Source organism: Dioscorea cayenensis, chromosome 15, assembly GCF_009730915.1.
Source record: "Dioscorea cayenensis subsp. rotundata cultivar TDr96_F1 chromosome 15, TDr96_F1_v2_PseudoChromosome.rev07_lg8_w22 25.fasta, whole genome shotgun sequence".
In the NCBI taxonomy this organism is placed as follows: Eukaryota; Viridiplantae; Streptophyta; class Magnoliopsida; order Dioscoreales; family Dioscoreaceae; genus Dioscorea; species Dioscorea cayenensis.
This window is the reverse complement of record NC_052485.1, coordinates 10,912,771-10,924,803: the sequence shown is the minus strand read 5'-3', so window position 1 is coordinate 10,924,803 and position 12,033 is coordinate 10,912,771.

Below are 12,033 nucleotides of genomic sequence, written 5' to 3'. Positions count from 1 at the left end.
TCTCAACCTCGCACTCGTAAGAAGGATTACATTAAGCTCTGGGGATTCGAAGTGATAAATCTCTTTCTAATTGTAGACCTAACCCTTTGGTCTAGAAGAAAAGTCCCTAACCACAATTAAGCCCTAGATGCTAAAATCACCTCAACCCTTCACTCCGTTACACTCGCAACTAAGCCCCAGCGGAGGGTCATCCCTTAGCTCATTCACTTTATTATGGTCGCAAAGAACTCGAGGAACGGAGGTAGAATCTATCACACCAGAGGGGAAAGGGGATGCTCCTGTGCCTCTCGACTCACCCTCTCAGCCCTCTCCAATCAAGCTTTGTCTAACTCTCGTGGTGTGTCACTCACTCACAAGGGTTACCACATGAACTATCAACCTTAGTTTCACTCTAAGGGAGTATTCAAACAATCAAACATTCAAGATTGGAACTCACAATAACATCAATTAATTGAAAGCATAATAAAGAGATTCAATAAAACTAATACATCCTAGGGTTCACAAATACCCAAGTACCCACTAGGGGTTTAGCTCTCCATGGAGCACAATACAAACGATAATGAAATCAAAGTAAAAAAGTAATCCATAGGAAAAACCCCCTCGATAGTTGTGGTGATGGTCTTGTGGAGAGTTCTCTACTCGTCGCAAGATCCCCTTATCCGGTATAAGATACGCCTCGCCAAATCAATCCAACGGAGGCTCCCTTACCAACTTTCTTCCAAAGAGATGACGATGTCAGGGCATAGAACCTCTCCAAATCCTTAGCCAATACCTCCCAAAACCCTAGCCGCAGCCCTATCTCAAGTTAGAGAAATGACAGAGAAAAGAATAATCAAATCGGGGCTAAAATCGGCCTTAAATAGTGTTGGAATCGGGATTCCACACGCCCCTGTGGATATTCCACACGGGCCTGTGGAATTAACGCACGTGCGTGTGTAATTTCCACACGCCCGTGTGGCTCCTCTGTTTTGCTCCTTCTTCGGCCGGCTGTGAACAGTACCTGCTACAGTGACGGCCTGAAATACTCCCAAAACCATGCTTTCATCGAGGTAACTTAAACGGGCACACGTTCACGTCATAGATCATCTTGGTTCTTCAATAAACGGTCACATTGGTGGAAATCTTGATAAATGTGCACAAGCCGGAATACTGGGATGTAACTGCCTTTGTGCCCCTCCGAATCTTTGCCTTAGCTCGAATACAAGGAGGTTGGCATACATTCTAGCATTCTAAACCCGACTCATGTCTCCTCGTTTGAGCCTTCTCAAGATCTCCTCCAAATAATGCGTAAAACGATTTACAATGGCTTCTTTCACAAATAATTAGCCTCATAACCCAACCTGCATAAAAGTACATAAATACACATGTATTAGCGCTAAAACCTGACAAAAGTAATGTCCATCATAAGGAAAGAACGCTTCGCATTCTTATCGCACAAGCACTTATCAAACTCCCCCACACTTAAGCTTTTGCTTGTCCTCAAGCAAAAATTAAAACATTGTATGCATAGATGAAGGGACTGATGGAAGTGCTTGGCCTTAGGTTCACCAAAGCATGCAAAGACAACATTCTAATAGTAAAGGAAATTTCAACACTAAATACGAAAGAATCAATGCTCTAGCGAAAAACTTGAATCAAAAAGGACAACAAACCCGAAGTCGTGCAAGTGTGTGAACTCACTCAAGTCAACCCAAAGTATACTCCTCAAAGTTTTAGGTATAAGGGACTTATTTATCTACAAAGAATACCAAACATTTCAAAAAGGGTAGTAGCTTCACACATCCTCTAAGGTAGCCCTTTCCAAAGCGGCCGCTAAGGTGGCTTTCACACTTTCGAGATGGTAGCTCTTTCTACCGGGGTGGTAGCTTTCACACATCCCATGAGATAGTGCTTTCTCTCAATAGGGTATAGCTAGTATCCGACTTATGAGAGTAGCTTCATACATCATCGGTGGTAGCTCTTTCCACCCAACAAGCAAAATTAAATGTTAAAAACACTTTGTTCTTTCATTCTTTTCCATTTTCCATTTTTTTTATTAAAGCAACACAAGAAACAAAACTAAACTGGTCCCTCTAACCTTAGACTTGAGTTTCCAAAAGAGTTTAAAGAGTGAGAAGTGCACAAAATGTTATTCGGGCAAAAAATTCCTAAAAATTCAAGTAAGAACTAGAGCATGAGAACATTCAATGTTAAAAAATTTTCTTAGACTCAAGAATACCGTCATTACAACTAAGGTGAACCGCCATTGGCTACGTGAGCATATATATCAATCAAAATATTGTAAAAGATATGTGCACTATGAAACTCCCCCCAACCCCCCCACACTTAAGATGTCAAAGAATAGGGTAAACAGCCTATTTATAGCCCAAAACTGCGCCTGTCACGTGCCCCCACGCGCCCATGTGGATTTTCCACGCGCTAGCGTGGGTGCAGGACTTTCCAAGTGGGCACGGGAACAGTAGTTTTACTACAGCATGTTGATACAATGAAATTGTTACAGATGTTTACTACATTGCGTTGCTACAGTACTTTCACAAAACGTGGTCCAAACACTCTTCTCTTGAGGCCACATATCCGGGCACACATCCATGTGGTAGGCTATAAGATTTTTCTTCATCGACGCATCTTTGAAAGGTCTTGCAATATTTACAAAAAGAAGGAACATGAAGATGTGGCTGCCTTTGTGCCCTTCTAACCAGTGAATTGACTTGAATTCTCTTCGAAGTTGGCACACATCTCCACGTTAATGGACTTCTCTCATATCTTGGTCCTTGAATTAAATAAGAACTCCCAACATTGTGTCTTTATAGCCTATCTTTGCTTCCTTTTTACTCTTCAAGGCATTCACAACCTATATGCATAAAAGAACACCAAATACACAATATGAGACATAAACCATGGTAAAAATGATGCTCAATGCATGTAAAACATATATAAAAATATGCCTACTCAAGCACTTATCAGTTGACCTTAGGTTTGGGACTGTGTGCTTTAGGATTTCCACTACCCAATAAGCATTAATTAGGAAGTAAAATAGTAGGTCTTGCACTTGAAACATTAGTCCTAGTGGGAGCATTGTCCGAGTACCCCACTTCTATTGATTGCCTTTCCTCTCACTTACTCGTGCCTCTCATTCTTGTTTCTTTTATTTTTGTTTGCATCATACTTTATCAAAATAATCATTATTCATTTTCACTTGGTTAAGTAGCAATTTTAGTATTTTTATTCCCTACTCCCTGTGGATATGATACCCCACTCACTTGGGATTTATTACTTCGACAAACTCGTGTACTTACGGGTCACACACAAGGGGCGTTATCACTCTCCATACTAGTTATCACTTCACTACTATATCACACATTACAAGGACTGACTCTATATATATATAAAACATAACTCAGTACAAAGCTTGACTTGACTCATCACACTAATAAAACAAAGACCTAGATTGCCTCGAACTAATGCACATCAACCAGATGATTAAATCTAGACCATTCAATCCAAACTTCACCATTCCCTCTAAACATAACCAAATAAAGTTCCTAGAAACTCTGGGCAACTTCAGCTGAATTCTCAGACAGAGCTTTAATTAGAGACAACTTCCATGTCTTCAATCACTTCATCAGACAAGATAAAGAGGGAGATTTTTGCTTTCGAGTGAGTTCATGGAGGCTTTGGTGGCAAGATTTGGTGAACAAGTGTTTGATGACCATGTTGCTAAATTAAAGGAGTTAAAATAGGTGAGTTCTCTCCAATTTTACTTGGAAGAATTTGATTTGAGATTTAATAAGACCAATTTGAATGAGACTCAAGCCATTAGCCACTTCTTGGGAAGGTTAAGGGAAGAGATTGAGATTTCTAGAAGGTTGTTTCATTGCACAACCTTGCAAGTAGCTTATTCTTTGGCTAAGGTGCAAGAGGTGTAATGTTCCAGGAGGACTTTCCAGGAGGGGAATGGTAGATCCAGTGTTTCTACTGATAATTCATAGATGAGGAGAGTTTCACAACACCCCCTGCGTGTGACCCTTAAGTGCACAGGTTTATCGAAGTAATAAATCCCAAGTGAGTGGGTATTGTATCCACAGGGAATAGTGAATAGAAACACAATGATTGCTATTTAACTAGGATGAGAATGAATCAATGATGGTGTGAATAAGATTTATATAAAAATATTAAAAGAAATAAGAAAGAGAGGCACGATAAAATGAGAGAAAAGACAATCGATAAAAGTGGGGTACTCGGACAATGCTCCTCCTAGGACTAATGTTTCAAGTGCAAGACCAATTATTATGTCTTCTAATTGATGCTTTAATGAGTCGTGGAAATCTTTAAACACACGGTCCCAAACCTAAGATCAACCGTGACTAACTCTACACTATATCCAGGCAGAGAAATCAATCAATCTCAACACCTCACACTGTGTATAGTTGCAAGACACTCTAGGGATTTCAAGTGATAAACCCTATTCCAAAATATAGATCTAACCCATTAATCTAGGTGAAAGACCCCTTGTCGCAATTAAGCCCTAAGTGCTAAAGTCATTTCCACGCTTCACTCTGTTGCCTGTGCAACTAAGCCACAACGAAGGTCATCCCTTAGCTCATTCACTCTACTATAACTGCAAAGAACTCTTGGAACATGGAGGTAAGATAAATTACATCGGAGGGGAAAAGGGACGCTCTGCTACCTCTTGACTCACCCTCTTGACTCTCTCCAACCTTGCTTTGTCTAACCTTCATGGTGTGTCACTCATCCACAAAGGTTACCAAGATGGTCTCTCAACCCTAGTGTCACTCTAAGGGAGAAATCATTTAACAAGCATTCAAGATTGAAACTCAATTAAAAACATCAATTAAGGGATGTATAATAAAAGATCAATGAAACAAAAACATCCTAGGGTTTACAAAATCCAAGCACCCACTAGGGGGTTTAGCTCTCCATGGAGCAAGATACAATCAATAATGAAATCGAAAGTAAAAAACATGCAATCCATAGAAAAACCTCCTCGGTATTTGTGTTGATGGTCTTGTAGAGTGGCCTCGTCCTCTCCAAAGGTGCCTTGTCAAGCCTAGGATACACCTCGCCGAATCGGTGCCGACGAAAACTCCCCCAATAACTATCTTCCAAGAGAATCATGGTGTCAAAGCCGGAGAACCATTCCAAAAGGCTTGCTAAAACCCCTCTAAAATCTAGCCGCCGGCCTCTCAAAAGATGGAGAAAAGATGGGAAAAAGGATGCTGAAATCGTGCTGAAAAACGGCTTTAAATAGGCTGGAATCGGGCATCCACACGGGGTTGTGGATGTTCCACACACCCCAATGTGGATTCTCTGGAATTCTGATTTTCGGCCGGCTTTGAACAGTAACTGCTACATTAAATTGCTACAGTGATTTACTACGGTAACCTGTTACAGTACCACCCCCCCGCCACCCTCGCCAAAAACACTCCTAAATCCACTTTTCATCGAGGCAACATAAACGGGCACACGTTTATGCTGTAGATTGTGTCGCTTCTTCAATAAATGGGTTCATTGGTGAAGATGTTGCTATCATTGCACAAGTTGGGATACGCAAATATGACTGCCTTCTTGCCCCTCCAACTTATTGTAATGGCTTGAATATATGGAGGTTGGCACACATTCACGTATCTTAGAGCCCCACTTGTGTCTTCACGTTTGTTGCTTCCAAGATTCCACCAAATAATGTGTACATGATCTACTTTTGGCTTCTTTTCTTAAAACATAGCTTCACAACCCTATATGCGCAAAAGAACACAAATACACATGTATTAGCACTTAAACCTGATAAAAGTAATGCTCATTGTAAGGAAAGAATATTTAGCATTTTTAACACACAAGCACATATCAGAGTTGCAAGAACTATTCTTAACACTAATTTGGCTTCCAATTTTCCTAAAGAAAAGGTATTAGCCTTGCCCAGCACTGGAAATGTGAGTTCGCGGTAATCGAAGGTTAATTGGAAAGTTATTGGAGGAAAGGAGACACAAGGGACTTTGCTTTTGGTGTGAAGAAAGTATGTGCCTGGTCACAGATGCAATAGAAGACAGTTAAATATGTTGATTGTAGTGAATGATGAACAAGAAGAGTTTGAAGACTTTGTTGACTTAGATAATGAATCAGTGTGAAGAAGGGGAACAAATGACTTCCTAATTATTAGTTCATGCTTTGACAAGAGCTTATAGTCATCAAACAATGAGAGAGAAAGATAGCAAGGGAACTAGAAATTTATTTTTGTTAGTGGATTCTAGAAGTTCTCATAATTTTCTGGATAAGAAAGTGGCTAACCAATTAGGTTGTGAGATGGAAGCAATTCTTGCTTTGAAAGTGGCTGCTGCGCATGGCAATGAAATAGTTTGTTAGGAGATTTGCATGAAATTTCAGTGGGGCATTCAGAGTTATCAGTTTCAAGAAGATTTATATATTCTCCCTCTAGATAACTATGATATGATATTGGGAATTCAATGGCTGGCTAAACTTGGTGATATAGTGTGGAATTTCAAGAAGCTTCAGATGAGGGTTAGGGTAGGAAAATAGGAGTTTTCATTATAGGGTGAAGGTGATTAGAGTTTAAAATTGGTTAGTAAAGAAAAGATGCAGAAATTATTGAGAAAAAAGGATCAATTAACTCAATGCTATGCTTTGGGTTTTAGTCTAGAAAAAGGAAAGCAACAAAAGAGTCTGAGAGTAAAGATTTGGAGGCAATTTTGCTAGTTTGACACCTCCAATTGTTAATGTTTTACAGAATTATGCAAGAATTTTTCAGTAGCCTAAGGGACTTCTACCCCATAGGATTTTTGATCATATAATACAGTTGAAAGAGGGTGCACAACCTTTATGTTTAAGACCTTATAGATACAATGCTTTGCAGAAAGACATTATTGAAAAATTGACATAGGAATTGTTAGACTCTTGGGTAATTCAAATCAACCATTCACCTTTTTCCTCTCCTGTAGTATTGGTGAAGAAGAAAGATAACACTTGGAGAATGTGTATATATTACATAAGCTTGAATAATATCATACTCAAAAACAAGTTTCTAATTCCAGTTATTGAAGAGCTACTAGAGGAGTTGAATGGAGTTGTGATATTTTCCAAATTGGATTTGAGATTAGGGTACCACTAGGTAAGAATAGATCCTGTTGATGTTCAAAAAAGCTGCTTTTAGAACACATGTGGGACACTATGAGTATTTGGTTATGCCTTTTGGACTTGTGAATGCACCATCTACTTTTCATCATATTAAGAACCAGATTTTCAAACCCTTTCTTAGAAAATTTGTCTTGGTATTCTTTGATGATATATTGCTCTATAGTGTATGTGAAGGAGAGCATGTCAAGCATTTATGTGAAGTTTTCAAGTTGTTGTAGCAACACTCATTAGTAGCCAAATTGAGTAAGTGTAGATCTTCTACAAATTCAGTGCATTACTTGGGGCATGTGATTTCTCAGGAGGTAGTAGCCACTGATCCAACAAAAATAGAGGCAATTTTGGAGTGGCCCATACTTGAAACTGTGAAACATATCAGAGGGCTTATGGGATTATCAGGTATTATCACATATTTATTAAAACTATGCACAGAGAGCCAACCAATGAATACAATGCTAAAAAAGAATGTGAAGTTTACCTAGTTTGTAGAAGCTCAATTGTCTTTTGAGGCTTTAAAAAAAGCATTGGTTACAGCTCTAGTTTTGACTTTACCTAATTTCAATGAAGAATTCATTATAGAAATAGATGCATCTAATGTTAGTATAGGAGCAATGTTAATTTAGAGAAGGCAACCAATAGTATATATAAGCAGAAATTTTCAATTAAGCATAAGACATTATTAGTTTATGACAAGGAATTATTTGCAATTTTTTTGGTTATGAAAATGTGGCATCAATACTTGGTGGGCAAACATTTCATTCTGTTTGATTAGAAGGTTACTATACCTAGCCAATTTTTTTGGTTATTCAAACTCATGGCATATGATTATGAGATATAGTATAAGCATGGGAAATTAAATCCAGCTGCAGATGCATTATCCAGAATAGAATCCAATAGGATTGTGATACAAGCTTTATCAAGTGTATCAACAGAATTGATGAGCATGATACAAGGTTCTTGGGAGAATGATAGGCAATTGCGGTTAAAAATATAGTGTCTACAACAAGGGAAATATGTGAAGAATTATTCTTGGACAAATCAACAACTCAAGAGAAAGGGAAAATTGGTGGTGAGTAGTAATAGTGATTTAAGGAATGAGTTATTGCAATATTTTCATGGAAGTGCATTGGGTGGTCACTCAAGAATCAATGGCACATATATGAAGCTGACAGTAGTGTTCTATTGGAAAAAACTAGTTGAAAAATGTCAGGGAATTTGTGAGATAGTGCATAGTTTGTCAGTAATATAAACCTGAATTGGTGGCTACACTTGGTCTATTACAGCCTCTACTAGTATAGTAAACCATATTCTCTGACATTACAAAGGATTTCCATTGAAGGACTACCAAATTCTAATGGGAAGACTACAATAAGGGGGATTGTGGACAAATCAACTAAATATGGACATTTTCTGTCTTTATCACACCCTTATTCAGCTACAATGGTGGCTCAACAATTTGTAGATCTTGTCTACAAGTTTCATGGGCTACCAGATACAATTTCAATAATAGAGATCCTATTTTCATGAGTAATTTCTGGCAAGAAATTTTTAAATTGCACGGTGTTGAACTTGGACACTCTTCATCTTACCATCCACAAACATATGGACAAATAGAGCTGGTTAATAGGTGTCTAGTTACATGTTTGAGGTGTAGGACTTGTAATTTGCCTAAAAGTTGGAATAAATTGATCTCATTGGCAGAATTTTGGTATAATACAACATACTATACAACAATCAAGGTGAACCCATTTCAAGCACTTTATGGAATTCCACTGCCAGTGCATTGACCTTACCTTCCTAAAGATTCTTTACTAGAAGTTGTGGATATAATTCTATAGGATAGAGAAACAATAATTAAGTTGCTTAAACATGACAATACAAGAGCATGGTAGAGAATGGTTTCTCAAGCTAATAAACATAGGACTAAAAGGAATATTTAGATTGGTGATATGGTGTACTTGAAACTATAACCATACATTCAGAGCTCAGTAGTAGTCCGAGAGTGTCCAAAGTTACAAGTCAAATTTTATGAGCCACATAAAATCATTGGTAAAATTAGTTCATGTGCATACAAGTTGGATCTTCCATCTTCTTCAACAATCCACCCGGTCTTTCATGTTTCATAGTTAAAAACTATTGTAATTTCTGAATCAGTAGCAACTACTTTACCATATGCAGCTCTACCGACATCTGAATTAAAACCAGTGGGAATATTGGATAGAAGAACAACAAAAAGGAGTAACAAGGCATCTGTTCAATGGGAATGGGCAGAGGATTTGCAGATGAGATTTCCTAAATTTCCTTGAGGACAAGGAAATTATATGGGGAAAGAAATGTGATAAGTGCTTGTGTATAAGTAATACGAAGTATACTTTTCTTACATTGAGCATTACTATTATCAGATTTTATAGCTTATTCACGTGTATTTGTGTTCTTTTGTGCATTTAGGGTTGTGGAGACAAGTTTGAGAGAAAGGAAGTAAAAGTAGATCACGAACGCAATTGTTGATGAAGTTCTTAGATCGAACAAGGGTGAAGGCTTAAGTTGCGCTCATAGAAATGTGGGTGTGTGCCAACCTCCATTTTGCTCAAGTGAATACACAAAATGGAGGGGCACAAAAGCTTCTACCATCTCCTCCCATGTGGTAATCGATGATCTAGGTAATGAGTGTAGCCACTTCTTCGATTTCCCCTTTAAAAAAAATGGGAAGGCTCTCAACTTGATGGCATCATCCATCACCTCATTTATCTTAAGTATATCACACACCTCGAGAAAGTTCTCTACATGACTGTTTGGATCCTCATCGGCCAAACCATTGAACTGTGCGGATTGCTGCAACATGTGGATGAATGTCAGCTTTAGCTCAAAGTTCTGAGCTGTAATCGGGGGACACACAATACTCGATTATGTCCCCAATACTGAAGGTCTACATAATCTGATAATGTCCACTGTTGCTCATTCTGTTCTGCCATGTTTTCAGATTCTTCTACTTCCAAATCAGCAAGATTAGATGGTTCTTGCACAGGTTCTTTCTCTTTTCTTCTAAGTGTACATTCAAGCTCGAGATCTCCTTCAATCAATATTGAGGGGTTCTCTCGGGTCATAACCTGGAGATGCACTAAAAAGAAAGAAAAAAAAATCAGAATGATGATAGAATAAGAAGAAATAAACTTGAATGAATGAATGAATAGCTAAGAAAACAAAGTGCAAAGTATCTCTAAACGACTACTCCCCAGCAACGGCGCCAAAAACTTGACAACGCCCCTTGAGTACGTCCCGCAAATGCACGGGTTTGTCGAAGTAATAAAATCCTAGATGAGTGGGGTATCGTATCCACAGGGAGTAGGGAATAAAAACATTTAAATTGTTTCTTAACTAAGTGAAATATAAATAGTGATATGTGTGACAAGATGTGAAATAACAAAAGTAAAAGAACAAGAAAAAGAGCACAAGTAAAGGAGAAGGTAAGGCAATCGATATAAATGGGGTACCAGGATATTGTTCCACCTAGGATAATTGTTTCAATTGCAAGAACCCTCTATTATACTTTCTAACTGATGCAATAATGAGTCGTGGAGATCCTTAAATACATTGTCCCAAATATAAGGTCAACTATGGCTAACTCTATAAATGTCCCGGAGGAGAAATTGAATAACCTCTCAACCTCGCACTCGTACAGAATTGCAATGAGTTCTAGGGATTCCAAGTGATAAATCCTCTTCCTAGATGTAGACCTAACCCTTTGGTCCAGATGGAAGGTCCCTAGCCACAATTAAGGCCTAGGTGCTAAAATCACTTCAACGCTTCATTCCGTTGCACCCGCAACTAAGCCCCAGCGGAAGGTCATCTTTTAGCCCATTCACTCTACTATGATCACAAAGAATTTAAGGAAATGGAGGTAGAATAAATCACACCCGAGGGGAAAGGGGACGCTCAGCTACCTCTCAACTCACCCTCTCAACCCTCTCTAATCTATCTTTGTCTAACTCTCGTGGTGTGTCACTCACTCACAAGGGTTACCAACAAGAACTCTCAACCCTAGTGTCACTCTAAGGGAGTATTCATGCAATCAAGCATTCAAGATTGGAACTCAAAGAAAATATCAATTACTTGAAAGCATAATAAAGAGGTTCAATGAAACGAATACATCCTAGGGTTCACTAATACCCAAGTACCCACTAAAGGGTTTAGCTCCCCATGGAGCTAATTACAATCAAATGTAGAAGCAAAGAATCCATGGAAAACCCCCTCGATAGTTGTGGCGATGGTCTTGTGGAGAGTCCTCTACTCGTCTAAGGGTCCCTTTGTCAGGCCTAGGATACACCTCGCCGGATCGGTGCCGACGAAAGCTCCCCCATTAACCTTCTTCCAAACGGAGCGCGATGTCGGAGCCGTAGAACCTCTCCAAATCCCTAGCCAATACCTCTCAAAACCCTAGATTCCGCTCTCTCTCAAGTTGGGGAAAAGATGAAGAAAAGAATCCTGAAATAGGGGCTGAAATCGGCCTTAAATAGGGCTGGAATCTGGAATCCACACTCTCATGTGGGCGTCCCTGTGGATTTTTTGCACGGGCGTGTGGAATTTCCACATGCCAGTGTGGATTCTCTATTTTCATCCTTCTTCGGCCGGTTGTGAACAGTACCAGCTATAATGTTTTGCTACAGTATCCTTCTACAGTGCCGGCCAGAAACACTCCCGAATCCATGCTTTCATCGAGGTAACGTAAATGGGCACACGTTTACGTCGTAGATCGCTTTGCTTCTTCAATAACAGACATGTTGGTGGAGATCTTGCTATACATGCACAAGCCTGGATGCTTGAATGTGACTGCCTTTGTGCCCCTCCAAATCGTTGTGCTAACTTGAATAC